This window comes from Ambystoma mexicanum, chromosome 9, assembly GCF_040938575.1.
Source record: "Ambystoma mexicanum isolate Mex_15411 chromosome 9, UKY_AmexF1_1, whole genome shotgun sequence".
In the NCBI taxonomy this organism is placed as follows: domain Eukaryota; kingdom Metazoa; phylum Chordata; class Amphibia; order Caudata; family Ambystomatidae; genus Ambystoma; species Ambystoma mexicanum.
In genome coordinates this window covers 784,623,068-784,647,185 of record NC_090931.1, presented here as the reverse complement: position 1 = coordinate 784,647,185, position 24,118 = coordinate 784,623,068, and positions in this window count along the sequence as shown.

Below are 24,118 nucleotides of genomic sequence, written 5' to 3'. Positions count from 1 at the left end.
CTTGTCGTGCAGAGTCGTTTCCCGAAACAGAGTCTTCATGGTTTTTATCAGCGGCTCCTACCACCTTCTTGGGCGGTTTTGCCGGGCAATCTCGTAGAAAGTGTCCAGAGTTCCCACAATAAAGACATAATTTTAACTGCCACCTCCTTTCACGTTCCTTTTGGGTTAAAGGTCCTCTAACCCCTCCAATTTGCATAGGCTCGGAGACATCGGCACCCTTGGGAGTGACGTGGGTCTTGACCAACACCTGGGTTTCAAACTTGGACCGATCTGCTTTTCGATTTTGGAGCCTGTGATCCAATTGGACCACTAGGTCTATATATTCTGTGCATTCTTGGGGCGGATTTACAACTTGGGCCAAGACATCTTTAAGTTCTCCACGTAGACCCCGATAGAATAATGTGATTCTTTTATCCTCTGGCCACACAGTTTCCACGATTAGTCTGTTAAAGGTTGCTATGTAGGAGAGGAGGTCTTGGTTGCCTTGTCGCAGGGATAGAAGTTCATCATCCAGAGCTTGTCCCTGAGAATGTCGAGCAAATAATCTCTCCATGCTTGCTTGAAATCCTTGGAAATCCCGGAGGATTGGGTCATCTTGAGTAACCAGTGGTACTGACCAATCGGCAGCACAGCCGCTAAGGTATGACAACACAAAAGCTACCTTGGTCTGGTCATTAGGGAAGGCCCCAGGTCTGCATAGGAAGTGAAAACGACATTGATTCATGAATACGGCGAACCGTTTGGGGTCCCCAGCAAAGCGTTCAGGTGGGGCCAGCGGCATATTTCCAGGTAGATTGATTTGCACAGGGTTACTTGAAGCCACAGGAACAGAATTCCCCCCGGAACCAGGTAGAGGGGTTTGCCCAGCTTGACCTTGCAATACCTGCCTTGCCAGGTCATCAGTTCGTTCCTTAGATACGATTATTTCCCTCCTGAGGGCATTAGTCTCTTGACAAGCGGCATGTACTTCGGCCTGTAATTCCCCCAGTAATTGGGCCAACATATCAGTCTCAGAAGTTTCCATAGCGCCTGGGTGGGAATTTGTAGGAAGGCTTCGCGTTGTGTAACGCTCACCTGGCTCCCACGGAGGCGCTGACCTGGTCTGGATTGCTGTGACCTCTTCAAGCGTGATGCGCAGGATTCGAAACACCGACTGAACTGGACCCCCAAATATGGCTTGTCTGGCCCGTAGAAAAATCTTTCTGTAGGTGGAGAAAGGGGATTAATTGACTGCAGAGTATTGTGATTGCTTCCCACCTCCCCTTTGCTCTTCTCGGACCACCTCCGAAATCCCCAATCAAGGCTCACCTTAATGTTTGAATGGATGAGCTCTCCATCCTGCTTCTGGTGCAGGGGCGCGTATTTGACCAGTTACTTCACTGGTTTCGGAAGGCGAAATGCCGTAAGTATGCAGTTTAAAAGTTCCAGAGTAGAGTCTTCTCTTTGTTTGCTTTTCTTAACCTGCGATCTGTCCTTATTTTCAGGTGCAGAGTGGAAGTGATGCTTCGAGGGATATTGCCGGAGATAAACTCAGGTGAGTTTGTGATAAAATGATCCCTTTAAATGTCTTTGAATCCCTCTAGTAATGTCTTTCTTTTTTCCCCTTAGGGGCCGGGGTGCGGTACCAGGCCAAGAAGTGGCGCCGACCCGAAATGAGGAGTGGTTCCGTCAAATATGGCCAGGTAAGTCTTGTGACGGAAAATCAGGCTTTCCTCATTTGTTCCTCCTGCTCACCTTTTGTCTCTTCTTCTCCCCTGCAGGTGCAGAGATGTGGCGGAATGCCCAGAAGGTCACGGTGGATAGTGAAGAGCCCACGAGGCAGGTGAGTGATGCGCGGCGCTGCAACAAGTAGCGCAATGCTTTTAAAGAATGTCTATCTTCAGGATCGCTGGCGTGATGGTTCCGGACACAGGTAGGAAGTCAGATTAAGTTCTTGGTTTTCACTTTTTCTCTTCCCTTCCTTCCTTTCAGGTATCCCAAGATCGAGGCGGGTGTGGCTGGAGGCAAGATGCAGGAGCAGGCACGGTGAGCTTTCAGCTGCTAGATGCAGAGCAACGCGAAGCACGTGTGGCAGTCCGGGCGTGGTTTAAATAGCCTTTGAAGAAGTTCCAGGTAAGTATTCTTCCACGGTCCCCACCCAAGTAAAATAGTTCCTTTGATAAAATAGTCCCTCCTAAGCCTCATTCGGCTTGAGGCTTCATGCAGCATGGTCTGCGTCAGGTAAGTGCACCAAACACCCTCTTTTATGAGCCTGGCGCCTATGGCGCCAGGACTGATGTCCAACATGAGCCTGGCGCCAAAGAGCCCCTATTAGGGGCCGCTGGGCTTTTACCCGAGGGCATGATGCCTGCTCCCGGGGGTGCTGGGCCTGTCCTGGTGCTCCGGGGGTAGGCATCATGACAGTGCTCACGCCATAAGCTCCAGCCATGGACTAAAAACTGTAGGATGTGCTAACAATCACCACACCCATGGAACCAACAATGTATGCAATGCTCACAAACCACACACAGAACGCAACAATGGCAAACCTACTTGCAAGCAGGCCACATAGTTGTCAGTGAAAGGGCTCCAGCCATGCATCCAAGATGCTAGTGCCTCACCACACCCAACACAATGTAGTACACCCTATGTTTAAATGCTCATGTAATGTGCAATGCACTCCCCATCTGCAATTGAGCCTGCCAACTTTCACCCTGGCCACATGTTTGCAAGCATGGCTGCATGACGTTGCTTTGGGTGTGGTGAACGGTATGTGGGTGGCTGTGTACATTGTCCATATTTGAAATGTGTGTTGCTGAGGACTTCCTTTCATGGCACAATATCTTAAAGCACTTCCTACAGCAAGGTTCTTATAAGGGGCACACAATAGCAAATGCAAATGCTCAAATCTGGCTAATGTGCAACACGTGCAATGACCTACACCATATGGTAATGTACGCATAGCACCTCACTTCGGGTGGTCTACCAAGTCTAAAATATCCTCCCAAACCATTCTTTAAAGGTCACCACCATCAGAGAGATGCAGAGTTAAACGTGCATGGCTGCATTATGGTGTGGTGGCTATCGTCAAGGCCTAGGCTCTTGGGTGCCTGGCCTACAGCCTACGGCCTTTGGACATGCAGCCAAGAGTGTAGGCCTTGCCCACACCCACAACATAATAGAGACATGAATGTGAACATGTGGCCATGCACCACAGTCCACAAACCTACCATAGAAAGAGTGTTATAAAAGGCAAACCATAGCAAACGCAAATGGTCACATGTGGCTCCCTAATGTGCAACACGTGCAATAATCTACACAATATGGTAATGTGCGCTTATCAGCGCACTTCTGCTGTTCTACCATGTCTAAAATGTCCTCCACAACCATTCTTTGAAGGTCACCGCCCTCAGAGAGATGCAGAGGTAAAACTGCATGGCTGCATTATGTTGTGGAGGCTGTGGTGAAGGCCTAGGCTCTTGGGTGCATGGCCTACGGCCTATAGCCTTTCGCCAAGCACCCAACAGTGTAGGCCTTGCTCAAACCCAGCACAACATAACAGAGCCATGCAGGCGAACAAGTGGCCAGGTACCACAATCCACAAACGTAACATAGGCAGTGACACTTCTACCCAACCCCGCACCATAATACAGCGATGCATGCACACATGTAACAGTTAGCAGAATCCACAAACATACCACAGGGTCCGGCACCCCTACCCACCTCTATTCACATAGCATTTTATCACTGCCAACCCAACCACAAAATCTTCACAACAGTGGCTCTGCTCCCAGCACTCCAATAGGTGCACAAAACCAATACTTCATGGTGCAGTACAGTAGTCAGCACTCCGCGCAAAGGATAGTACTGAAGCCGATAAAATATGCAGTTCAACCCTATCCACTTCTATGCACACAGTACTTCAACACTGCACCCAGTGGACACACTGCAGGACAGTTCACTCCATCAGGTCCAGCCATGGACTACACACTGTAGGATGTGCTAACAATCCCCACACCCATGGAACCAATAGTGTATGCAATGTTAACAAACCACACAGACAAGGCCTCCACCCATGCATCAAAGTGCCTACGGCCTTACCGCACGCAACACACCCTAGTACACTGTATGTAAAAATGTTCATGTCATGTGCAATGCACTCCCCTTCTGTCATTGATCTGATATCAGTCAACACAGAAAAATGGCAATGCACTAACTATCGTGCCGTAACGCCGGCTGCCTGCATTCACCACACAAGGCAGCCGCCTGTGGAGGTACGCCCGAATTGGCGCAATACGCACGGATACTGCAGGCACACCACCGTCTTCTTCCACCTAATGAGGTATATCACATAAACTACTTGTCACTCCCCCACCCTTTCGATGCCTTCTTCCCACCACCACATGGCGTAAAGTATGTTTTCCAGGCCCTTCCGGCACTGCACTGTCCTCTGATACACCATGGCAGAGTTTCCCAAAAATTTGCATGCACAGCACGGGTCCCTCCAGCCAACCACCGGCCGCGTCCAATGTTCTCCGACATCATGGCATACTGCAGGCCAATGAGACTTTTGTCCGTGGAACAAACAGGGAAATGGTTCTTAGTGGTGCCAGATATCACACATTTTTTTAGATGTACATTTCAGTTCTTTGCAACAAAAGTACTGGTCGGATTTCCACCAAACACACAAAAGCACGCTTTCGGAACCAAGTCCCCGCTCCTGACGCAAATTTGGTTAAAATCCGTCCAGCCGTTTGGCCTGTAGGCATGCGCAATGTTTTTGCCCATTCTGTCTATGGAAGAAAAAAAATGTGGGACCCCCCATAACTTTGCCCCCCACTCCACGAAACCTCTCCCAACTTTCCAAGAAAATCCAGAGCGGGCCATATACTTTTTTTGCAAAGTTTGGTAAGTATTGGTCCAGGGGGAGCAAAGTTATAAGCCGCCCAAAAAGTAGTCTTCCTATGGGTTTAGCAACTTAACCAAAACAATACGGCTGCTACCGTGGGCCGTGTAATATATATGTAGGAAAGTGCATTTGAGCCAAGTCACACATTCCACAACGCTACCTAGTAGCCATCACTGGAGCCACAAAAGCAAGGCATTGCGGGTATGCAAACCTTTTCTCCAGGTGAACTTCCAGCGATGTCTATTAGGTGGCATTGTGGAAACCCACCATAACATTCTTGGTGTTGTGGATATATATATAGATATATATATATATATATACACACATGTATACACACAGAAACACAAACATATATGTATATTGTGATGAATCTCATGAACTCATCCCTTCTTCACTAGGGGGAGTCACCCCCTTTGAGGCAAGGGAGGTGAACCCGCTCAGAAAAACTCATGGGACAAGGACCTCCATTCCCATGGGGAACCCCCTATACCTAAAGTATTTTCTGTCTACGTTGGAGTAATAAAGACTGACATTGTATCTATGTATTGGACTCAAGGTAACACTGACATTACCTCTATATGTTTGGCTCAAGGTAGTGCTGAACTTCCTTCAGACTTGACCGCTGGTGGTGAACTGTTTGCCCCTTTTCCATCTTGGAGTGAGAATAAAGGGCCAACACCTCTTGAATAAAGGAGGAGAAACCGTACGCCGAGGCGAACCTCTGGTGTGAGAACGTCAGTGAAGAGTGCCGCCATGCAAAACAGTGGAGTCAGCTGTAGCACGGGAGCAGGCTGTCACGAAAGGAGACACTGTCCACCTAGCATAGATAAGCGGGGGCCTGAGAGGCAGAGGCTGTGCAAAGAGTTACATACCTCACAGTGCGACCATGTACAGGATGTCGTGGGCCTAGAGCCCGCAAACAGCAGCCGAATATGGGATAAAGGGCGGACGGGGTCCTCCACGCTCAAACTGAGAGCCAACCAGTGAGAGGATGCCAAACGAGAGGGACGCGAGAACCGCTAATCTCCAGTACTGAAGGGCGGCATGCCATAGGGAATGCTGCCACCGCTGGGGAGACGGACCTTCACTGGAACAAACCCTGCAACACAGCAGGTACGTGGGTTTCCCAGCTCAGAGGGAGGTCAGGAGAGGAACAAATCAGAGGGGGAAAGGGAAGGACTACTCTAACCCCATCCAAGGGTCAAAGGGACCTGAGTAGTGAAAGAGCAAGAGATAAAGAGAAGGGTTTCGGGAGCCAGAGAAATCTGAGCAATACCAATCACCAGAAGGATCACAGGGACCAACGAGAGCTATGAGAACCAGAGTGGTATCTCAGAAACCTCCAGAAGGGTCACAGGGATGCACGAGAACTATGATGACTAGAGAGGGGTCTCAGATACCTCCAGAAGGGTTACAGGGCCCATGTGAATTACAAGAACAAGAGCGGTGTCACAGAAACTTCCAGAAGGGTTACACTGACCCATGAGAATCAAGAAAACCAGAAGGAGCAAGGGGGCATACGAGTCACAGGGACCCTGAGAACTAAGAAAGACAGAAGGAAGGGGAGGTTACAGGAACCTCCAGAAGGGTAATAGGGACCCAGGAGAACTAAGAGAACCAGACAAAAAGAGGGGTGACCAGATGTCATCCGCCGTCACGGCCATTGCTGAAATTGGCTGATACTTCGCGTTGGAGCTGGAGACACAGAGGTAGGGTGTTTTAGTCCCTTCTCTGTGTTCTTGCTTCCAGCCTAGTTACGTAGCGCAGCGCCACTGGGAGTATTTAACTCCCCGCCTCCCGGTTGACGCTGAGTGCAACCCACTTTGGATGCTTTCCTGTTTCCGGGTTTCCTTGCTCCCATCCTCTGCCGTCCGCCTTCGGATCTGCCAGAGGGTTTCCTGTTCTCCTGTGTTTCCTGTTTTCCTTGGAACGCTACTCTTCGTTCCATTTTCCTATCGCTGCTCTGAGCGGTACGCTGTTGGGCTTATCTCCTGGCGGGTTCTGTTTCCGGCAGCATCCGTCTCGCTCTCTCTCTCTCTCTTTCCCTCTCTCTCTTGACTTTCGGGGATTTACCCGTACTCTCTTTCCGCTGGGCTCCTCTGAGCTGTGCTTGCTGCCTACCTTCTCTCTCTTCCTGAATCCAGTGCCATATCCTCGTACTGCCACAAGGAGCTTCTGAGTTCCCTGACTCTGTTACTCCTTGGCTTTGACTTCTTGGATATTCTTACTATGAACTCTGCTGCTGGCCTCCCACCATTGCTCTCATCAGCGATTGTCCTGTCATCTGGATCGGAAGGGTCGACGCTACACCACAGGGTTTTTTCCCTTTTGGATTTTTCCCTGATTTCTTGCTTGGTTCCGGAAAGGGAGTCACAGGACAGCTGTTTAAACAGCAGTCACTGTAGCTTCCCTCCGTGACAAGCACAACCATTTTAAGAAAGGAAGAGACTACCTTGCACGACGACGCCTACAAGAGACCGACAACTCAGACAGCTCAGGTGAGGAGACTGTGCTTACAGGGGAGAAAGAGTTTGAGTTGCACCCTTTGCCACAGATTGCAACGCCAAAAGCTCTAAAGATGTCTGCTAAGGAACAGGTCCAAGAGCTGTGGAAAGCTTTTCAAGGAATGTCTCAGGAGCTACAAGGAGTAAAGACTGAGAATGCTCTGCTTAAACAGATGGTATCAGCTAGAGAGCCTGCCCCCCGGAATTACCACCCATGGCGTTGTCCTCTGGGAAATTCGATGGCTCTCCCAAAAAGGTGAAGGAGTTTCTGGAAGCATGCATGGTTTATTTCACCTTTAGGCCTCGTACCTTCGCTATGGATCAAGCCCGGGTGGGTTTCCTAATTTCAAATATGACAGGAAATGCACTGTCCTGGGCTACACCATTGGTGACCAGTAGAAACGCCATTTTGCAGGATTTTCCCGGGTTTCAGAATCTACTGAAGCAGACTTTTGAACGGCCAGAACTGTCCTTCACCGCCTGCGAAGATTTACTGGATGTCAAACAAGGCTCTCTAGATGTGTTGTCATACATCTCCTCCTTCAAAACTTTGGCAGCCGAAGCAGGGTGGCCGAAACAGCACAATATGCCATATTCAGGAGAGGATTGAAGGAAGAAATCAAAGATGAGTTGGCCAGGTCTCCTCGTTCACCCACTTTTTCAGACCTGCTCGCGGCTGCTCTTCACATAGAGTATCGTCTCCAGGAAAGAAGGGCGGAACGTCGCAAACAAAGAAGCCCTGGTTATACTCCAGAACCCTCTGCACACTCACTCCCTGGTCGCTCTACTGCTACTTCTTCCGAAGAACCAATGCAGATCGGCGCTACCAGAGCACCTTTATCCGCTGCTGAAAGACGTTGCAGAAGAGAGAAAGGACTATGTGCCTACTGCGGTTCAGACCAACATATACTCAAGGACTGCACAGAACTAGCAAACAAGAGATCGGGAAACGACTACCCTCGGCGTCAGTAGGGACAAGCGACCGGGGGACTCCCAACATTTCTCATCGTCCCTATGTCTCTCTTTCAGTTTCCTCTCCCGAGTTTAAAGATGACTCCAGACTCATGGTGATTCCTGTACATCTTGACCTAGAGAGCAGAACTCTACTGGATTGTGGAGCGGCAGGTAACTTTGTTGACACCCTGTGGGCAGACAGGGTGGGTCTCCGCCGGTTACCACGGAAAGAAGGTCAGACGGTTGAAGGAGTGGATGGGTCACCATTGTCTTCTGATCCTATTACCCATACCACGGAGGAACTTTCCTTGACGATAAACCAACACAAGGAAGTCTTATGTTTTGACATCATCAGGGCTGCCCATTTTCCCATTATTTTGGGCATCACATGGCTCCGTAGACATAATCCACTAGACCGAGAATCAACTGAGTTTCAATTCCCCGTATTGCGCTACCAACTGTTTCCTGTTGGAGGGTCGTGGAGATCTACAGCCGGTTAAGATTTTTTCCAACAACCACGTTGGAGTCCATGCATTACCCAGTTTTTGCTCAGAGTTTTCCGAGGTGTTTCAGGAGTGCCTTCATGCCAAATTGCCACCTCATCGGCCAGAGGACTGTACCATAGACCTGGAACCCAATGCCCTGGTTCCGTTTGGTCGGATGTTTTCTCTTACGCAGACGGAGAAACAGGTTCTTCGGAAATACTTAGATACCAATTTGGAGGATGGCCTAATACAACCTTCAAAGTCCCCTGCAGGAGCTCCTTTATTTTTCATTAAGAAAAGAGACTCTGCTGATCTTAGACCCGGTATAAACTACCGGGGCCTAAATAAGGTTACCATTTCGTGACAGATATCCGATGCCCCATATCACTGACATCATTGAGGCTGTACAAGGGGCTAGAGTATTTACCAAGCTTGATCTTCTAAACGCATACCATCTGCTACGGATTGTCCAAGGAGACGAATGGAAAACAGCATTCCGTACCCCTCTGGGCTTGTTTGAATATAAAGTAATGCCGTTCGGATTGGTGAATGCCCCAGCGGCATTTCAGAGATTTATGGACAGAATGTTTTCCGACATGCTTTCAATATCAGTCATCATTTATCTGGATGATATCTTGGTTTTTTCCCCTAACATGAGGGATCACAGTAGTATTTTTGTTCAGGTAGGGCAACCCCTCATAGAAATAGGCCAAAATAGGTTTTTCCTTTTCTTAACTTTTATAATAAAGTCAAAGTCTTTGCCAACAGGCATACCATCACTGTGTCAGACTCGTACTTCTCCACCCTTGCATCTATTACATCAGGTGCCCTTGCAAGCTTAGTTAAATTAGCTCCACAATAGGACCTTTGAAACTGCGGATATTGCAATACTTGTTACGCTCACCTGGTCTGTGCTGGGAAGTTGGGGCACGGTTGGAGCGCTCCCTGGACTTGGCTCCCCTGGATCAGCCTTTACCCCCAGCTGCTGTAGTGTGGACTACTCTGGTTGCTAGCAATGCCCTTGGGAGAAGATAAGATGCAGTGAGAATGCTGCAGTTGAATTGCGATCCCCCTCGAACCCTTCGTTCCAGAATGAGATGAGCATGTGTTTTCCCATAAGGTCTCTCAGCTGTTGTTTTGTAAGGATGAGCTCTCCGTCCTGCTTCTCATCAGCAGAGGCATCGTTGATGGACCTAGTTGCTTCACTGGTCCTTGTGCGTGGCAGCCCAGACCGGCTGTGACCAATCCACTTGGTAAGTGTTCATAACTATGATTATTGTCCGTATCCTTTGCAATGTCTTTTCCCAATGATTATTGTCCATAATTCTTGTAATGTCTTTTCTCTCCCCAATAGGTGTAAAGATGGCCACTCTGTGTCGCGGTGTTGGAAGCGGGTCCAAACGGTGCCAAGGGGAATTGAGCGGTCCCCACTCGAAGGTGAGTAGGGTTTTAAGGTTGTACGCAAGGCGTATGTGTTGCCCTGCCAAACGTAAGATGTTTATGCAGTTTCTAACCTGAGCGTTCCTTTTCTCTTGCAGGGACAGCTTGGCAGCATCTGATGGAGAGCGGCGATGCGAGGACCTTTCGGCGGGTGCCAGATGGATGGATCCGTGAGGATGCTGGAACAGGTGAGGATGCAGGCCCACTCCGATGGCTCCGGGAATCGGGTAAGATGCTACACGCTGCAGGCGATGGGTTTGCAGGGACAGGTAAGGTGCGCTCTGAAGATGCAGAGTTGGTATCAGGTACGCTGCGCTTTGAGCGATGGTATGGCTGGATTCAGGTAAGATGCGTGTTGAAGATGCAGAGTTGGAATCAGGTAAGCTGCACTTCGAGCGATGGTATGGCTGGAGTCAGGTAAGATGCGCGCTGAAGATGCAAGTTGGAATCAGGTAAGCTGCGCTTTGAGCAATGGTGTAGCTGGAGTCAGGTAGGTGCACGCTGAAGATGTTCCAGAACCTGATGAGGAGCGTGCTGAGCTGGAAACAGGTAAGAGAGCTTCAGACGGCGGTAAGTGTTACGCTGCACACAGCAGACTAACACAAAGCGCCTGCATGCGGGTGGGGCTGGCTTAAATAGCCTGGCCCCAGCCACTCCCCTTTAGCCCCGCCTTGTGGCTCCACCTTGCCACTCCTACAGACTTCTACACGTGTATTCCAATGCTTCCCAATGTCCACGCCCGGCCTGGATGCACATGCCCTAGACATAAAGTGTGCAGAGCACACTTTCTTATGAGCCTGGCGCCTTTGGAGTATAAAGGTAACCAGTGGCCATGACAGCACTCCCCCTCAAGGCCCCTCTCACGGGCGTTCCTCTCCCTGGTCCTGGTTTGGCGGGATTGTCTCAATGGAATTGTTTGACTAGTCGTGGAGCATGGACAAATTCGACGGGTTCCCATGTGCGATCTTGAGGCCCATAACCCTCCTAGTCGATCAAGTAGTACAGTTTTGATCGCTCTATCTTGGAATCCAGAATGTTCTTGACTTCATATTCTGGTTCTCCTTCTATGATCTCTGGCTCAGGTGGTGTTGTTATCCGAGTGTCGGGTTTCATTGGTTTTAGAAGGGAAACATGGAACACTGGGTGGATTCGCATATTGACTGGTAAATCCAATTTCATGGCGGCAGGGTTGATGATGGCTTTGATGGGATAAGGTCCGAGGTATCTTGGACGGAAGGCCCGAGGTCCCTTCAATGGAATGTTTTTGGATGCCAGCCATACTTTATCCCCGACTTGATAATGCGGGGCCTCCCTTGTGTGTCTGTCTGCAAACGTTTTTTGTTGTTCCTTGGCTCGGTTCAAGTTCTCGGTAGCTTCTTTAATGGACTGAGTAATGGTTTTATGTAAGGAGGTGATTGCTGGCATTTCCAATTCGTCAAGCAGGTCAAAGGAGGATGTCCGAGGATGCTGACCATTCATTGTGTAGAATGGGGTATGTCCGGTGCTAGTATGAATAGAGTTATTGTAGGAAAATTCAGTTAACCAGAGAATGTTTTTCCAGGACCCTTCCGTCTGTTGTAACATACAGTTCAGGTATTGCTCCAGAGTCTGATTGGTCCTTTCTGTTTGACCATCGGTTTGAGGATGGTGACTAGTGGATAAACGAAGATCGATTTGAGCTATCTTACAACACCTCCTCCAGAAAGCTGAGACAAATTGAATTCCACGGTCAGAAACCAATGCAGACGGGAAACCGTGTAATTTGACAATTTGTTCCAAGAGTACTGTGGCCAGTAGCAGCAGTGGGAAGCCCTTATAGTGGAATAAAATGTGTCATTTTGGAAAATAGGTCTACCACGACCAGGATTGTATTAAACCCATCACAGGGTGGCATATCGGCAATAAAGTCCATAGACAATATATGCCATGTTACTGGTGGTACTGTTAATTGATGCAACAACCCTGCAGGACTTAACTTCTGGGATTTGTGTTGCGCGCAAACACCACAAGTTGTGATAAACTGGGCAACATCTGTTCTCCAGGTAGGCCATCAATAATTCTTTCGGATCTTGGCTCGAGTCTTAGCAATTCCAGAATGTCCGTCCACTAATGACTCGTGGTAGTTGGCTATTATTTTGTTTTGTACTTCTTTGTCTTGGATATATACTCTTCCCTGAAAATAGGGTAAGTTATCCTTGATGGAGGACTGGTCCCCCTTACCCAACCATTCCTGTTGGGCTGCCTGGTCCATTCGGGATTGGAGATCGGTCTTCAAGTCTTCCCAGCAGGCAGTTGCAGCAATCTGGTTTCGAATCCGTTCTTCGGGAATAATGGCCACTGGTTCAGATGGAGTGAAGGCATTTTTGTCCTCTCCCATACGTTACGCACTATGGGTCTGTAAGAAATAACGAAATCATATTCGGCAAAGAAAAGAGCCCAGTGAAGCTGATGCGAAGATTGGGCTTTAGCAGTTTTCAAATATTCCAGATTACGGTGATCCGTGATAACAGTGACCGTGTGTCTTGCCCCTAGAAGGTAGTGTCTCCAGGTTTTGAAGGCTCCCTTAATTGCTAGTAGTTCCTTGTCCGTGATTGCATAGTTCATTTCTGGTGCAGAAAATTTACGGGACCAAATTGCTATGGGGTGTAGCTGTCCTGTCTCCGGGCCCTTTTGTGATAATACTGCCCCCATGGCAACACTGGAGGCGTCTGTTTCAACCACATAAGGCAGGTCAGGTCGGGGATGTCGAAGAATAGGTACTGAGATGAAGGCCATTTTTAATTCTTGGAAGGTGTTCTCTGCTTCGGAAGACCAGAAGAATGTTTTATTCTTTCTCAGGAGAGAGGTGATTGGGTGGACGATCTGTGAAAAACTTGGGATAAACCGTCTGTAAAAATTAGCAAACCGAGCATGATTGGCACTCCTTTGGTAGTTTTTGGGGATGGGCACTGAAGAATAGCATCCACCTTGCGTGTGTTCATATGAACTCCACGTGGGGTAAGCATGAAGCCCAAAAACTCGACTTCCGTGACATGGAAGAAGAATTTTTCTAATTTGGCAAACAGCCGATGCTGATGAAGCTTTTCCAGAACTGCCCTTACATGGCCAACATGGTCTTCCTTGGATGTTGAGTAAATAAGGATATCATCGATTTAAACAAAGACACAGACGACCAACAGTTTGTGAAGCACATCGTTCATGAAGAACTGGAACACCGCCGGGGCATTGCATAACCCAAAGGGCATCACCTGATACTCGAAAAACCCATATTTGGTTCGGAAGGCTGTTTTCCACTCGTCGCTTTTAACTCTCACAAGGTGATAGGCTCCTTGTAGGTCTAGTTTTGTGTAGATTCTAGCATTATTTACCTGATCGAGCAATTTGGGGATGAGTGGCAGAGGGTATCTGTTCTTAACTGTGATTTGAACCAGACTGTTCGCTGGTAGCAAGCCATCTTCCATTCTCTCTGCCACCGAGGGGCTGCTGCCTTCTCAAGCTCTGCACCCAGGAAGCCATGCGTGAGCCCGTGGGGTGGGTGTGCTCTAGGCAACATGCTGGCGACATGAAGCGCGCCTCGACCGGCAGGCAGAGAGGCGACTGAGGAGAGCTGGATGCTAGAGAACTTCTGGTTATATGGTTATACTCCGGCTTCCCCGGTCAGCAGGTGAGACCTCGGGAGCCACCTGGCCCCTCTAAAACACTTGGGCCTTCCACTCGCAGGCCCCAGGCCCCGTGTGCTGCTTCGCAGCCCAGACCAACTCTCGTTGTCCTCCCTGCCCCTCAGCCCGCCTCCCAACCCTCCCGCACCCGTGATTGGCTGCCTGACTCCAGGCTTTATATTATGCCTGCTGAACCGGAGGATTTCGCCATTAAAATCCAGCCCCCCCCGGTCAGCAGGTGAGTCCTCTGGAGCCCCCTGGCCCCTCTAAAACACTTGGGCCTTCCACTCGCAGGCCCCAGGCCCCGTGTGCTGCTTTGCAGCCCAGACCAACTCTTGTTGTCCTCCCCGCCCCTCAGCCCGCCTCCCAACCCTCCCACACCCGTGATTGGCTGACTCCCAGGACTTAAAGGTTCCTCCCAGGGCAGCCCTCTGCCTGGCAGCCCCTCGGCTAAGGACCCCAAGGCAAAGGGCGGCTCCAACAAAGGCGGCTCCAGGAGGTGTCAGCAGGTGTCCGCAGGGGAAGCCAAGGAAGCCAGCAGCCAATAGACACCAACAAAACCGTGAGTGTGGCATGGGTGGGGGGCAGAGCAATTACCATGCTCCAGAAAGCCCTCGCCACGCTACCTTGCCTTTCCATAACGTAGACTGCCATAGTTTTACAACTTGCATGCTTAGAGAGATTTGTTAACTTCAGCCTAAATCCATTCTTGGATGGACTATAAATGTTGCATTGCACAACGCACTAACATACACGCCGATGTTAGAATGTGCCACACTCTGCTGAAATCTTAACCTTAGCATGCGTCACATGTGATTGTTAGCATATGCCACACTTAGATGGAATTTCAGAAATGTGATTTTTAGTATATGCCACACTTAGATGGACTTCTTAAGTTTAGTCTGTGCCAAATCTAGACAGGAATGTGATTGTTAGCGTATGCCACACTTAGATGGAATTCTCAAGCTCAGCCCGCGTCGCATCTAGATAGAAATATGATTGTTAGCATATGCCACACTTAGATGGAATTTCAGAAATGTGATTGTTAGCATATGCCACACTTATATGGACTAAGAAAAGTTTAGTCTGCGCCAAATCTAGACAGAAATGTGATTGTTAGCATATGCCACACTTAGATGGAATTCTCAAGCTCAGCCCGCGTCGCATCTAGATAGAAATATGATTGTTAGCATATGCCACACTTATATGGACTAAGAAAAGTTTAGTCTGCACCAAATCTAGACAGAAATGTGATTGTAAGCATATGCCACACTTAGATGGAATTCTCAAGCTCAGCCCGCGTCAAATCTAGATAGAAATATGATTGTTAGCATATGCCACACTTAGATGGAATTTCAGAAATGTGATTGTTAGCATGTGTGATTTTTAGCATGCACCACACTTAGAATTCTGAACCTAGCTTGTGTCGCATCTAGATAGAAATGTGACTGTTAGCTTGTGTCACACTAGTATGGAAATCTGAACTTTAGCTCGCGTCGCATCTAGATAGAAATGTGATTCTTAGCATGCACCACACTTAGAATTATGAACCTAGCTTGCGTCGAATCTAGATAGAAATATGACTGTTAGCATGCACCACACTCAGGACTCTGAACCCTAGCTTGCGTCGCATCTAGACAGAAATGTGACTGCTAGCATGTATCGCACCTAGATGGAATCCCACAATTGCAACAACAGCAATGCAAACTAACGAACCAACTAACAATTCCATCCCTCTGCATACACTTCTCAAACTACAACCAAACACAACCACAAGCCTTAAACGCAGCAATCCGCACAAACTTCACAACAATGCAACAACAAAACAAACCACACATAGACTTGCACAACAGCACACAACGTCTACGGACCATGAAACACCCCAAGCCCAGCCAACGGACCCACAGGGCTGAGGCTGCCAACAGCACATCACTGCTCTCTTGCACTTTTCCAGCTTATTCCCACTAACCCACCTCCTCTCCTCCCCTTTTTCAGAGCCGCCAGAGCACCAGGGAACCACTTTGGTGGTGATTCTGCACGGTAAAAATGTCCTTTAACATTAACATTAACATTTGATTCCATGCCCTATAATCTATACACGTTCTGAGGTCGCCCTCCTTCTTGGGTACGAAGAAGAGAACCGAGGAGGCAGGAGACTTAGACGGGCAGATGAATCCTTTAGCTAGGTACTGACCTAGGTAAATCCTCAGATGTTGATTTTCTTGCTCTGTTAAAGCGTAAATTCGACTGCAAGGGATTTGCGCTCCAGGGACTAGCTCAATCTGGCAGTCGTAAGGCCTATGTGGGGGGAGGGTGTTGGCTTGCTCCTTTTGGAACACATCCTGATAGTCCAGATACTTAGGGGGTAAGGCACCAGAGAGCCCAGAATAGGTTTTGTCTTGACTTTTGGGCACTTCAAGTCCTTGTGGGAACAACTTTTGGCACATTCTTGAGGAAAGGTCAGCACTCGTGTTCGTCAGTCAATCCTGGGGTTATGGGTTTCTAGCTACGGCATTCCTAGGATCATCTGGAACTGGGGGCCCCAATAAGATCGAACTAAATGTTTTCCCGATGACCGTCCTGACACATTAGCATAACTTTGTCGCTATGTTGCGTCACTGGGCCGGATGACAACTGAGAGCCATCCACTGCGGTGACGTTTTCCAATTGTAGTTTCTGCTGAAGGGGAAGGCCTATCCGTGCAAACAGATTCTGATCGATATAATTGCCCACCGCTCCACTATCAATATACGCTTCCAAGGCATGTACCTCTGATGGTTTCTGGTGGTGGAACAAGAGTACCGGGATGACCAGGTGTGAGGTCTGTAAAACTTTCTTCATTTCGCTCGACAAGTGGACCCCTACGCTTGCCGGGCATTGGAGTTTTCCGGGGTTTGTTCTTTTTCCTCATTGCAGTTGTCCGTTGCACCTACTGTTTCCTTGGGAGGTTTTATTGGGCAATCCCGAAGGAAATGTCCTGCCCTGCCACAATATAAACAGAGTTGTGTTGCCTCCTTTTTTCTCTCTCTGCCTTGGAGATAGGAGCCCGTAATCCCCCAATCTGAATAAGGGTTCGGTTGGCTCATGAGTCTTGACTTGCTTGTCCCGGGGTCGCATTTAGATCGATCTCCCTTCAGTTCTTGTGCGGTCCGTCAGATTAATGGACTCTACACAACACTTGGGAGGGTTGACCACTTGGGCTAGTACATCCTTTATTTCTCCATGCAATCCCTGATAGAACAGTGTGGTCCTCTTTTCTTCGGACCGGTTGGTTTATGCTACGAGACAATTAAAGGTGGCAATATACGTCAGCAGATCATGGCTTTCCTGTCTGAGGGACATTATCTAGGGTTTGTCCTTGGGTGTGCCTAGAAAACAACTTTTCCAATTCCCGTTGGAAATCTCCAAAATTGCAAAGTAGTGGATCATCCTTATTTACTATTGGTATGCACCAATCCGCTGCGCTGTCTCCCAAATATGAAAGTACAAAGGCAACTCTTGCACTATCGTTAGCGAAGGCCCCAGGGCGACACAAAAAGTGAAGACGACACTGGTTCATGAATATGGCATATTTGTTGGGATCGCCAGTGAATCATTCCGGCGGGGCCAAAGGCACAGCCCCCGGGAGTACCACTTGGACTGGTGGTGATGGCTGTGGCAAAGGGGTTGGCGTGACTCTGGTTAATGGAGCCTGCCCTGTATGAGTTTGAAGCATCTGTCTCGCCAGATCGTCAGTTCGTTCTCGGGCGACAATAAGGTCTCACCTTAAGGTATTAGTCTCTTGTCTGGAGGCATGCACTTCGGCCCGTAGTCCCCCCAGCAATTGGGCCAACTGGTCAGTTTCCGAGGTTTCCATAATGCCCAGGCAGAGATTCAGAGAGGCTTCTCGTTCTGTTACGCTCACCTGGTCTCTGCAGGGACGTAGGGGCACGGTTGGAGCCCTCCCTGAACTTGGCTCCTCTGGGTCAGCCTTTACCCCCAGCTGATGTAGTGTGGACTGCTCTGGTTGCTGGCAATGCCCTTGGGAGAAGGTAAGAGGCAGTGAGAATGCTGCAGTTGAATTGCGATCCCCCTCGAACCCTTCTTTCCAGAATGAGATGAGCATGCATTTTCCCATATGGTCTCACCTGTTTTGTAAGGATGAGCTCTCCGTCCTGCTTCTCATCAGCAGGGGTGTCGTTGATGGACCTAGTTGCTTCACTGGTCCATGTGCATGGTGGCCCATACCGGCTGTGACCAATCCACTTGGTAGGTAAGTGTTTGTAACTATGATTATTGGCTGTATCCTTTGCAACGTCTTTTCCCATTGATTATTGTCTGTGATTCTTGTCATGTCTTTTCTCTCCACAATAGGTGTAAAGATGGCCACGCTTCGTCGCGGTGTTGGAAGCAGGTTCAAACGGTGCCAGAGGGGAATTGAGCGGTCCCCACTTGAAGGTGAGTAGGGTTTTAAGGTTGTACGCAAGGCTTATGTGCTGCCCGGCCAAGCGTAAGATGTTTATGCAGTTTCTAACCTGAGCGTTCCTTTTCTCTTGCAGAGATGGTCTGGCGGCGTCTGATGGAGAGCAGCCATCCTTGGACCTGTCGGCGGGTGCCAGATGGATGGATCCGTGAGGATGTTGCAACAGGTGAGGATGCAGCCCGACTCTGATGGCTCAGAGAATCGGGTAAGATGCTACACGCTGCGGCGATGGGTTTGCATAGACAGGTAAGTTGTGCGCTAAAAATGCAGAGTTGCAATCAGGTAAGCTGCGCTTCGAGCGATGGTGTACCTGCAGTCAGGTAGGTGCGCGCTGAAGAAGATGTTCCAAAACCTGATAAGGAGCGTGCTGAGCTGAAAACAGGTAAGAGAGCTTCAGGCGGCGGTAAGCGTTACGCTGCATACAGCAGACTAACGCGAAGCGCCTGCATACGGGTGGGGCTGGCTTAAATAGCCTGGCCCCAGCCGGGCCTTTTAAGACCTTTTTGCATCTCGTCTGAATTGTTGGACCTGAGGCATCGGTGGTGGATGCATTCCAGCAGGATTGGGCAGCCATTGACGGGTATGCTTTTCCACCTTTCATGATGATTCTGAAACTGATTCGGCATGTGAGAGTGTAAAGGGCATCTTTAACCTCGTGACCCCCCTGTGGCTGTCTCAGTCCTGGTATCCAGCCCTGCTCGAGCTGTCAGTAGATTGTCCATGGCTGCTTCCGATGTTTCCAGAAGTACTGTTTGGCCCGCAGGGGAAGCCAAACGAGTTGGTATCGTAGGGTCTTCTACAGCTGGTTGTGTGGAAGATTTCAGGGGTGCCTGGACGGTTACAGCTTCTTCCATCGTTCGGGAGCCTTGGGCTCCCGGAACCTACAAGGGTTATAAGGCAGCTTGGTGAGCTTGGGTGCGCTGGTGTGTGGGGAGAGATATGGACCCCCTTCCAGTGGCTCCCGTAGAGGTGGTGAATTTTTTTGATACCTTATTTGAGCAAGGCAACCTTTCGTTTGATTAATTTGTACAGGTCGGTCCTTTCTGCGGGACACTGCTTATTGGGTAGGTAGTCATTCTCTGGTTTATTGGTTTCGTAGGGGGTCAAAGTGTGGAAAGCCCTGAGGGCTAGGTAATTCACATTATAAGAGGTTGATTTGGTTTTTAACCTTTTCCTTTTGTGTCCTGGTAATGCACAGTTGTCATTGAAACAATTGCCTGCTAAGCTGGCTGTGTTGCTCTGCACATTTCCTTTCGAAGGGTGTCTGATGTGAGGGCGTTGGCTGTGCACAATAGTTGTGTACGAAAATCGTGATTTTATTAAAGACAGCGGAGGCGTAGATTTTCCCGCCCTTTGTCCTTGCCCTAACTGCTGTGCTTGCTTCGCTTCAGAATACAACGTCTGATGCAGTGTCACAATTGGATGGGAAGGTATGCACGATGTCTTTACATTTCTTCATGCTTTGTGGGTTCATTGGAGGAGGTGGCCTCTCGAGCATTGAAGAGAACGAGAAGGGCTATTTATAGACTGTTGGGGTTGATGGAGTACACCTGGGTCACGCTGGGCAACTGTGGAGTGTTTCTTCTGTTTCTTTTCAAGTTAACCCCGTTACGTCTTTGCTGCTGGCAGAATAGTCATAGTCATTGTGCAAAATCTACGCCTCGGTTGTCTTTAATAAAATCACGATCTTCGTACACAACTAGCTAAGAAAATCGACATTTGCCTTTATTTGTTGAAAGGCATGTGAGCCTTATCCTATGATCAATAGCAACAGAAAGTGAACTGCGCCTTTCGTTTTAAATTACTGAGCTTTTTATTTCGGAGACACAATGACAGCCTGACTAAGTCCAGTTAGAGACGGAACGCATTGAGTTGATATTAAGTTACATGGCATTATTTCTGGAGCCATGACCTTTTTGAATTCAGTTATGTATTACTGAGTATGTGGATTGAATAATGATCAGCACCTTTTCATTTTGTGTGCCTACCTAAGTGTGGGAGGGTGTGCAGAAGCCCTGGAAACAGAGGAGTATCCAGCGTGGCAGGACTGGGGGTTGAACTATGGAAAAACGTCCTGTTTTTTGTTCTCAGGGAAATCGTTTTCTCCCTAAGTGTAGTTAAAGAAGGCAGCAAGAACTAACTAGCCGCTTTAATGGGATCCATGCCCCTCTCGTATAATACCACTACAGTCGAGAGCGGTTTCAGATGGTGCATTTGTGAAGTGGAAATATGTAAATGTCCGCCCTGAAATGAACTGAGCGAGTGCCCCTTAACTAACCCAATAAGGTTTTGGCTGGTGAATGCCCTATAAAAATGTTTAAATTAATGGACTGAAAGTACCAATATAGAATGTGCACTCCGTTCCGCAGGCCAATACATAAAATACTCCAACGTATGTGTGAGAAACCTGAAGGTGTCTCCCTGGCTAGTACCCGGGGATTGGTCATCCAGGTGGCCAGGACACGGCCATCGCTATGGGATCCAGTTCCTGGGGGTGGACCAGTGAGGGATGATCACCCGGATGCCCATCCTCTCACCTAGGGCATTCCAAACCACTGCCCCCCCCCTTTCCACCACAAACACTTTCGCACTACACAAAGGACAATGGACTAACACTAGAGCCGTTTACCTGACATGTCCCAATATGAGGGTCAGACAAAGTCAGGCAATTGATCAGAATCACAGACACCTGACGGCCCTTTCCCTTCCCCACAGGGATAAAAGGTGGAGCCAGAGAGCACAGTACGAGCAAGGCGAGCATGGCAGACAGCACGACGAGACGGCTACCACGCGGCAGTTCAAGAGAAGGAGAAAGCTGGCAGGAATCGAGAGGGTGAGCAGGAGAGAAGGGACCTTGCCCTTTTCATCCCAGGCCCGCAGAACCTTCGTGGAAGAGAGCCTAAGACTGCGAACAATAGCACAAGTGTGTTGCAGCAGATGTCAACGGTACATGGGGCAAGCTTATGCCGATAAGCAGGATCGCGAGACGCTCCTACGCCCGTGGAACCGGCCTTGACTCTGGAAAAGCCAAAAGCCAAGCGATTAGGCACAGGCGGTGAGTTGAAGGGAGAATCGATAATAACCGGGCTGTGTTGATTGAGAAGTGCTAAGAGGCAAGTTTTGAACCAAATTTGATGAACTGTGTGAAGAACTGTGAAGAGGGTTAAGAGGAGGCCGGCTGCAGAGGGAAAACCGGCACCACGTGGGTGCTAATCCAAGAGACTCTGGCCGATCCCCATGTTCTGCTCAATTTATGCTTAGTTCAAAATGGCGCGGGAGCACAATGCATTCTGGGAGTGCTCAGAGCCATGTTGGATATTTACTTCACTCCGCAGTGAAAGGCTGCACACATTTTGCTGAAGTGTTAGATTCACAGTGCTGAGACAAACATGCTTTTCTTTAAACTTGGTATGCAGTCAAGGCCATTTCTGCTGGGAAAAGCTAACGTTGTTATGACTTGCTACTGTTCTCCGTGGAGCATGTTTATTCTGAGTTTTAGAGCAGGGAGGCCCTGCATTCCTTGAGGGGGAGCTCTCGATTGACCCAGCTGGCAACCGACGGCTGTCCCTCAACTGTGCAGGTGCAATTCCAGAAGGTTCGAGAATTAACTCTTTTTTTTGGAGTGCCTATATAGGCGGAAACCTGGAGGGGTCAGGTGAGACTCCAGCCAGAGAAGGACGCTCTGTCTGGCCTTCCTGTGAGCTGTGACACTCTCGCCCCGGCTGTCCTCGGGGTCTTCCAGCCGTAAATGGGCGAGATGAAGAATGATAATACGCTCACAGTGATGTATTCTTTCTTTGACTTCTTTACTTTTTCTGTGATCTATGTCCATGTTAGTTTTATGAGTTATTTCTATGTACTTGTAATCTTTGAATAAATAGCCGTAAAGAGCTGATTATCTTCTAAAGCGTGCGTGGCTGTGAATTATTGTGTGTGTCTGTTTTTGACAAACTATTGCAAGTATTTGACAGGCAAATTGTGACTAGTGTTTAAACATTGTGGCTCAGCACCAGTGTGCTAGCGAGTGGGGGGCTGTAATATAAGGAGGCGAAGGTGCACCTTTCTTATAATGTATGCTTTTGAAGTGTTCACATTCCTGAAGATAACGTGGGCATGAGCCGTGTTTAGGAGAAAGAGTAACATCAGTGTTGAAAGCCTAAAGGGTTTGTTTTTGGCAACTGTAAATTCAATGGGCTGGTGGTGCATTCTGTTTAAAGGAACACACTAAAATTGCCTGCATTGCCTTTTAGCTGTGCCATGTTTGCAAGGGGTGAGAGACTCACTTGATAAAAAAGAAAAAGTGAGTGAATGGCATTTGAATTTTCGATTTTTGTGTATTGATTTGGAATTGCAGAACCAGTTTGCAATGGTTTGGGGGAAAAGACAATTTATATTTTCTAAATTGCCCCTAGAGTATTTTGACTGTTCGCACACTATGCCATGGGATTGGTGCCAATGGCAAAAGTACTGTTGTTATTAAGAGATGTATGTTTTATACGAGACAAGGACAAGTTGATTGTGATATATAGTGATAATGTTGTTGACACATTAACAGCCCACAAGCAATATAGAGTGTGGGTTGTTCTTGCAGAAAACGTGCAGGGAGCTGAACTACACATGACATGTTTTAAATGCACTGAAATAAGTGGTTATATTCTGGCAATGGTACAACAGAATGGAACATCTGTGTGTGATAAGACAGCACAAAGATTCAGTGGGTTGAGGGTTCTTTTTTAAGATCGCACATTGCATTGGAGTGAGTTTGTGAAGCCAAACTACAAAGTCACCAGAAAGAAACATGATTTTACATGGGACATTGATCAGTGGCCTGTTTTTAAACAGGCTAAAAGACGCTTTGCTGAATTACATCACACTGGGCCCCATGATGAAAACTGATACTTTTGAACTGGAAATTGTTATCTACAATGATGTTGCTGTGCAGAGCATGTTACTTGAAGATATGAATTGCACAGAAATTCCTGTCATGGGCTGGCTGCATGAAATGGCTTTTAGTGGAAGAAATGTGAAAAGCAGAATGCCGCGCTCCTGTTCAGTAAAATGGTGTTTACAGAAGCTGGCAGATATGGGAGCTTTTTATGAGTTGCTGGAGCAGCACAGAAAACAGTTAATCTGGATGAACTGTCTGAAACAAGTGCCTTCCATTGAAGCCGCCCCAGCTTAAGAGTTATAGGCCTAAGAGCAAAGAGACAAGCTTGCTACGTGTGTATGGCGCTGCCATGTGCACAGAAAAGATAAACAATGACATTCCTGCATTCCATCCCCTGTGAGAGACACCGTCAGTGTGAGCAAAGACGGAGGTGGGGATGTGAAGCCAGAATGCTGAAACTGAACTTAAGGCAATAATTGCTGTGAGTGAGAAGATGAAAAAGAGCGTAATCTACCTTATACATGCTGATGTACGCATGCTTTCTGACACTGGCATGCAATAACAGAACTGATCAGAAGCAAGGAATTTGCCCAGTATCAAATGGCAGGCTGGGCGCATCACGCATTTGAACATTTGGGAAAACTGTACACTTGTGAATGGGCTGAGAAAAGACAGCTGCCCATTTCAAAAGACATTGCCGTGCAAGCTGCATCTCAGCGCCCCTTGTGATGTGAAGTGAAGTAAAGCGCTGTGCACCGGAGAAGAAACCTCTAGGCGCTTTAAGAAGTGAAAATACACAGCCAGCAAAATGCAAGCTACATTGCCAAGGCTGGAGTAA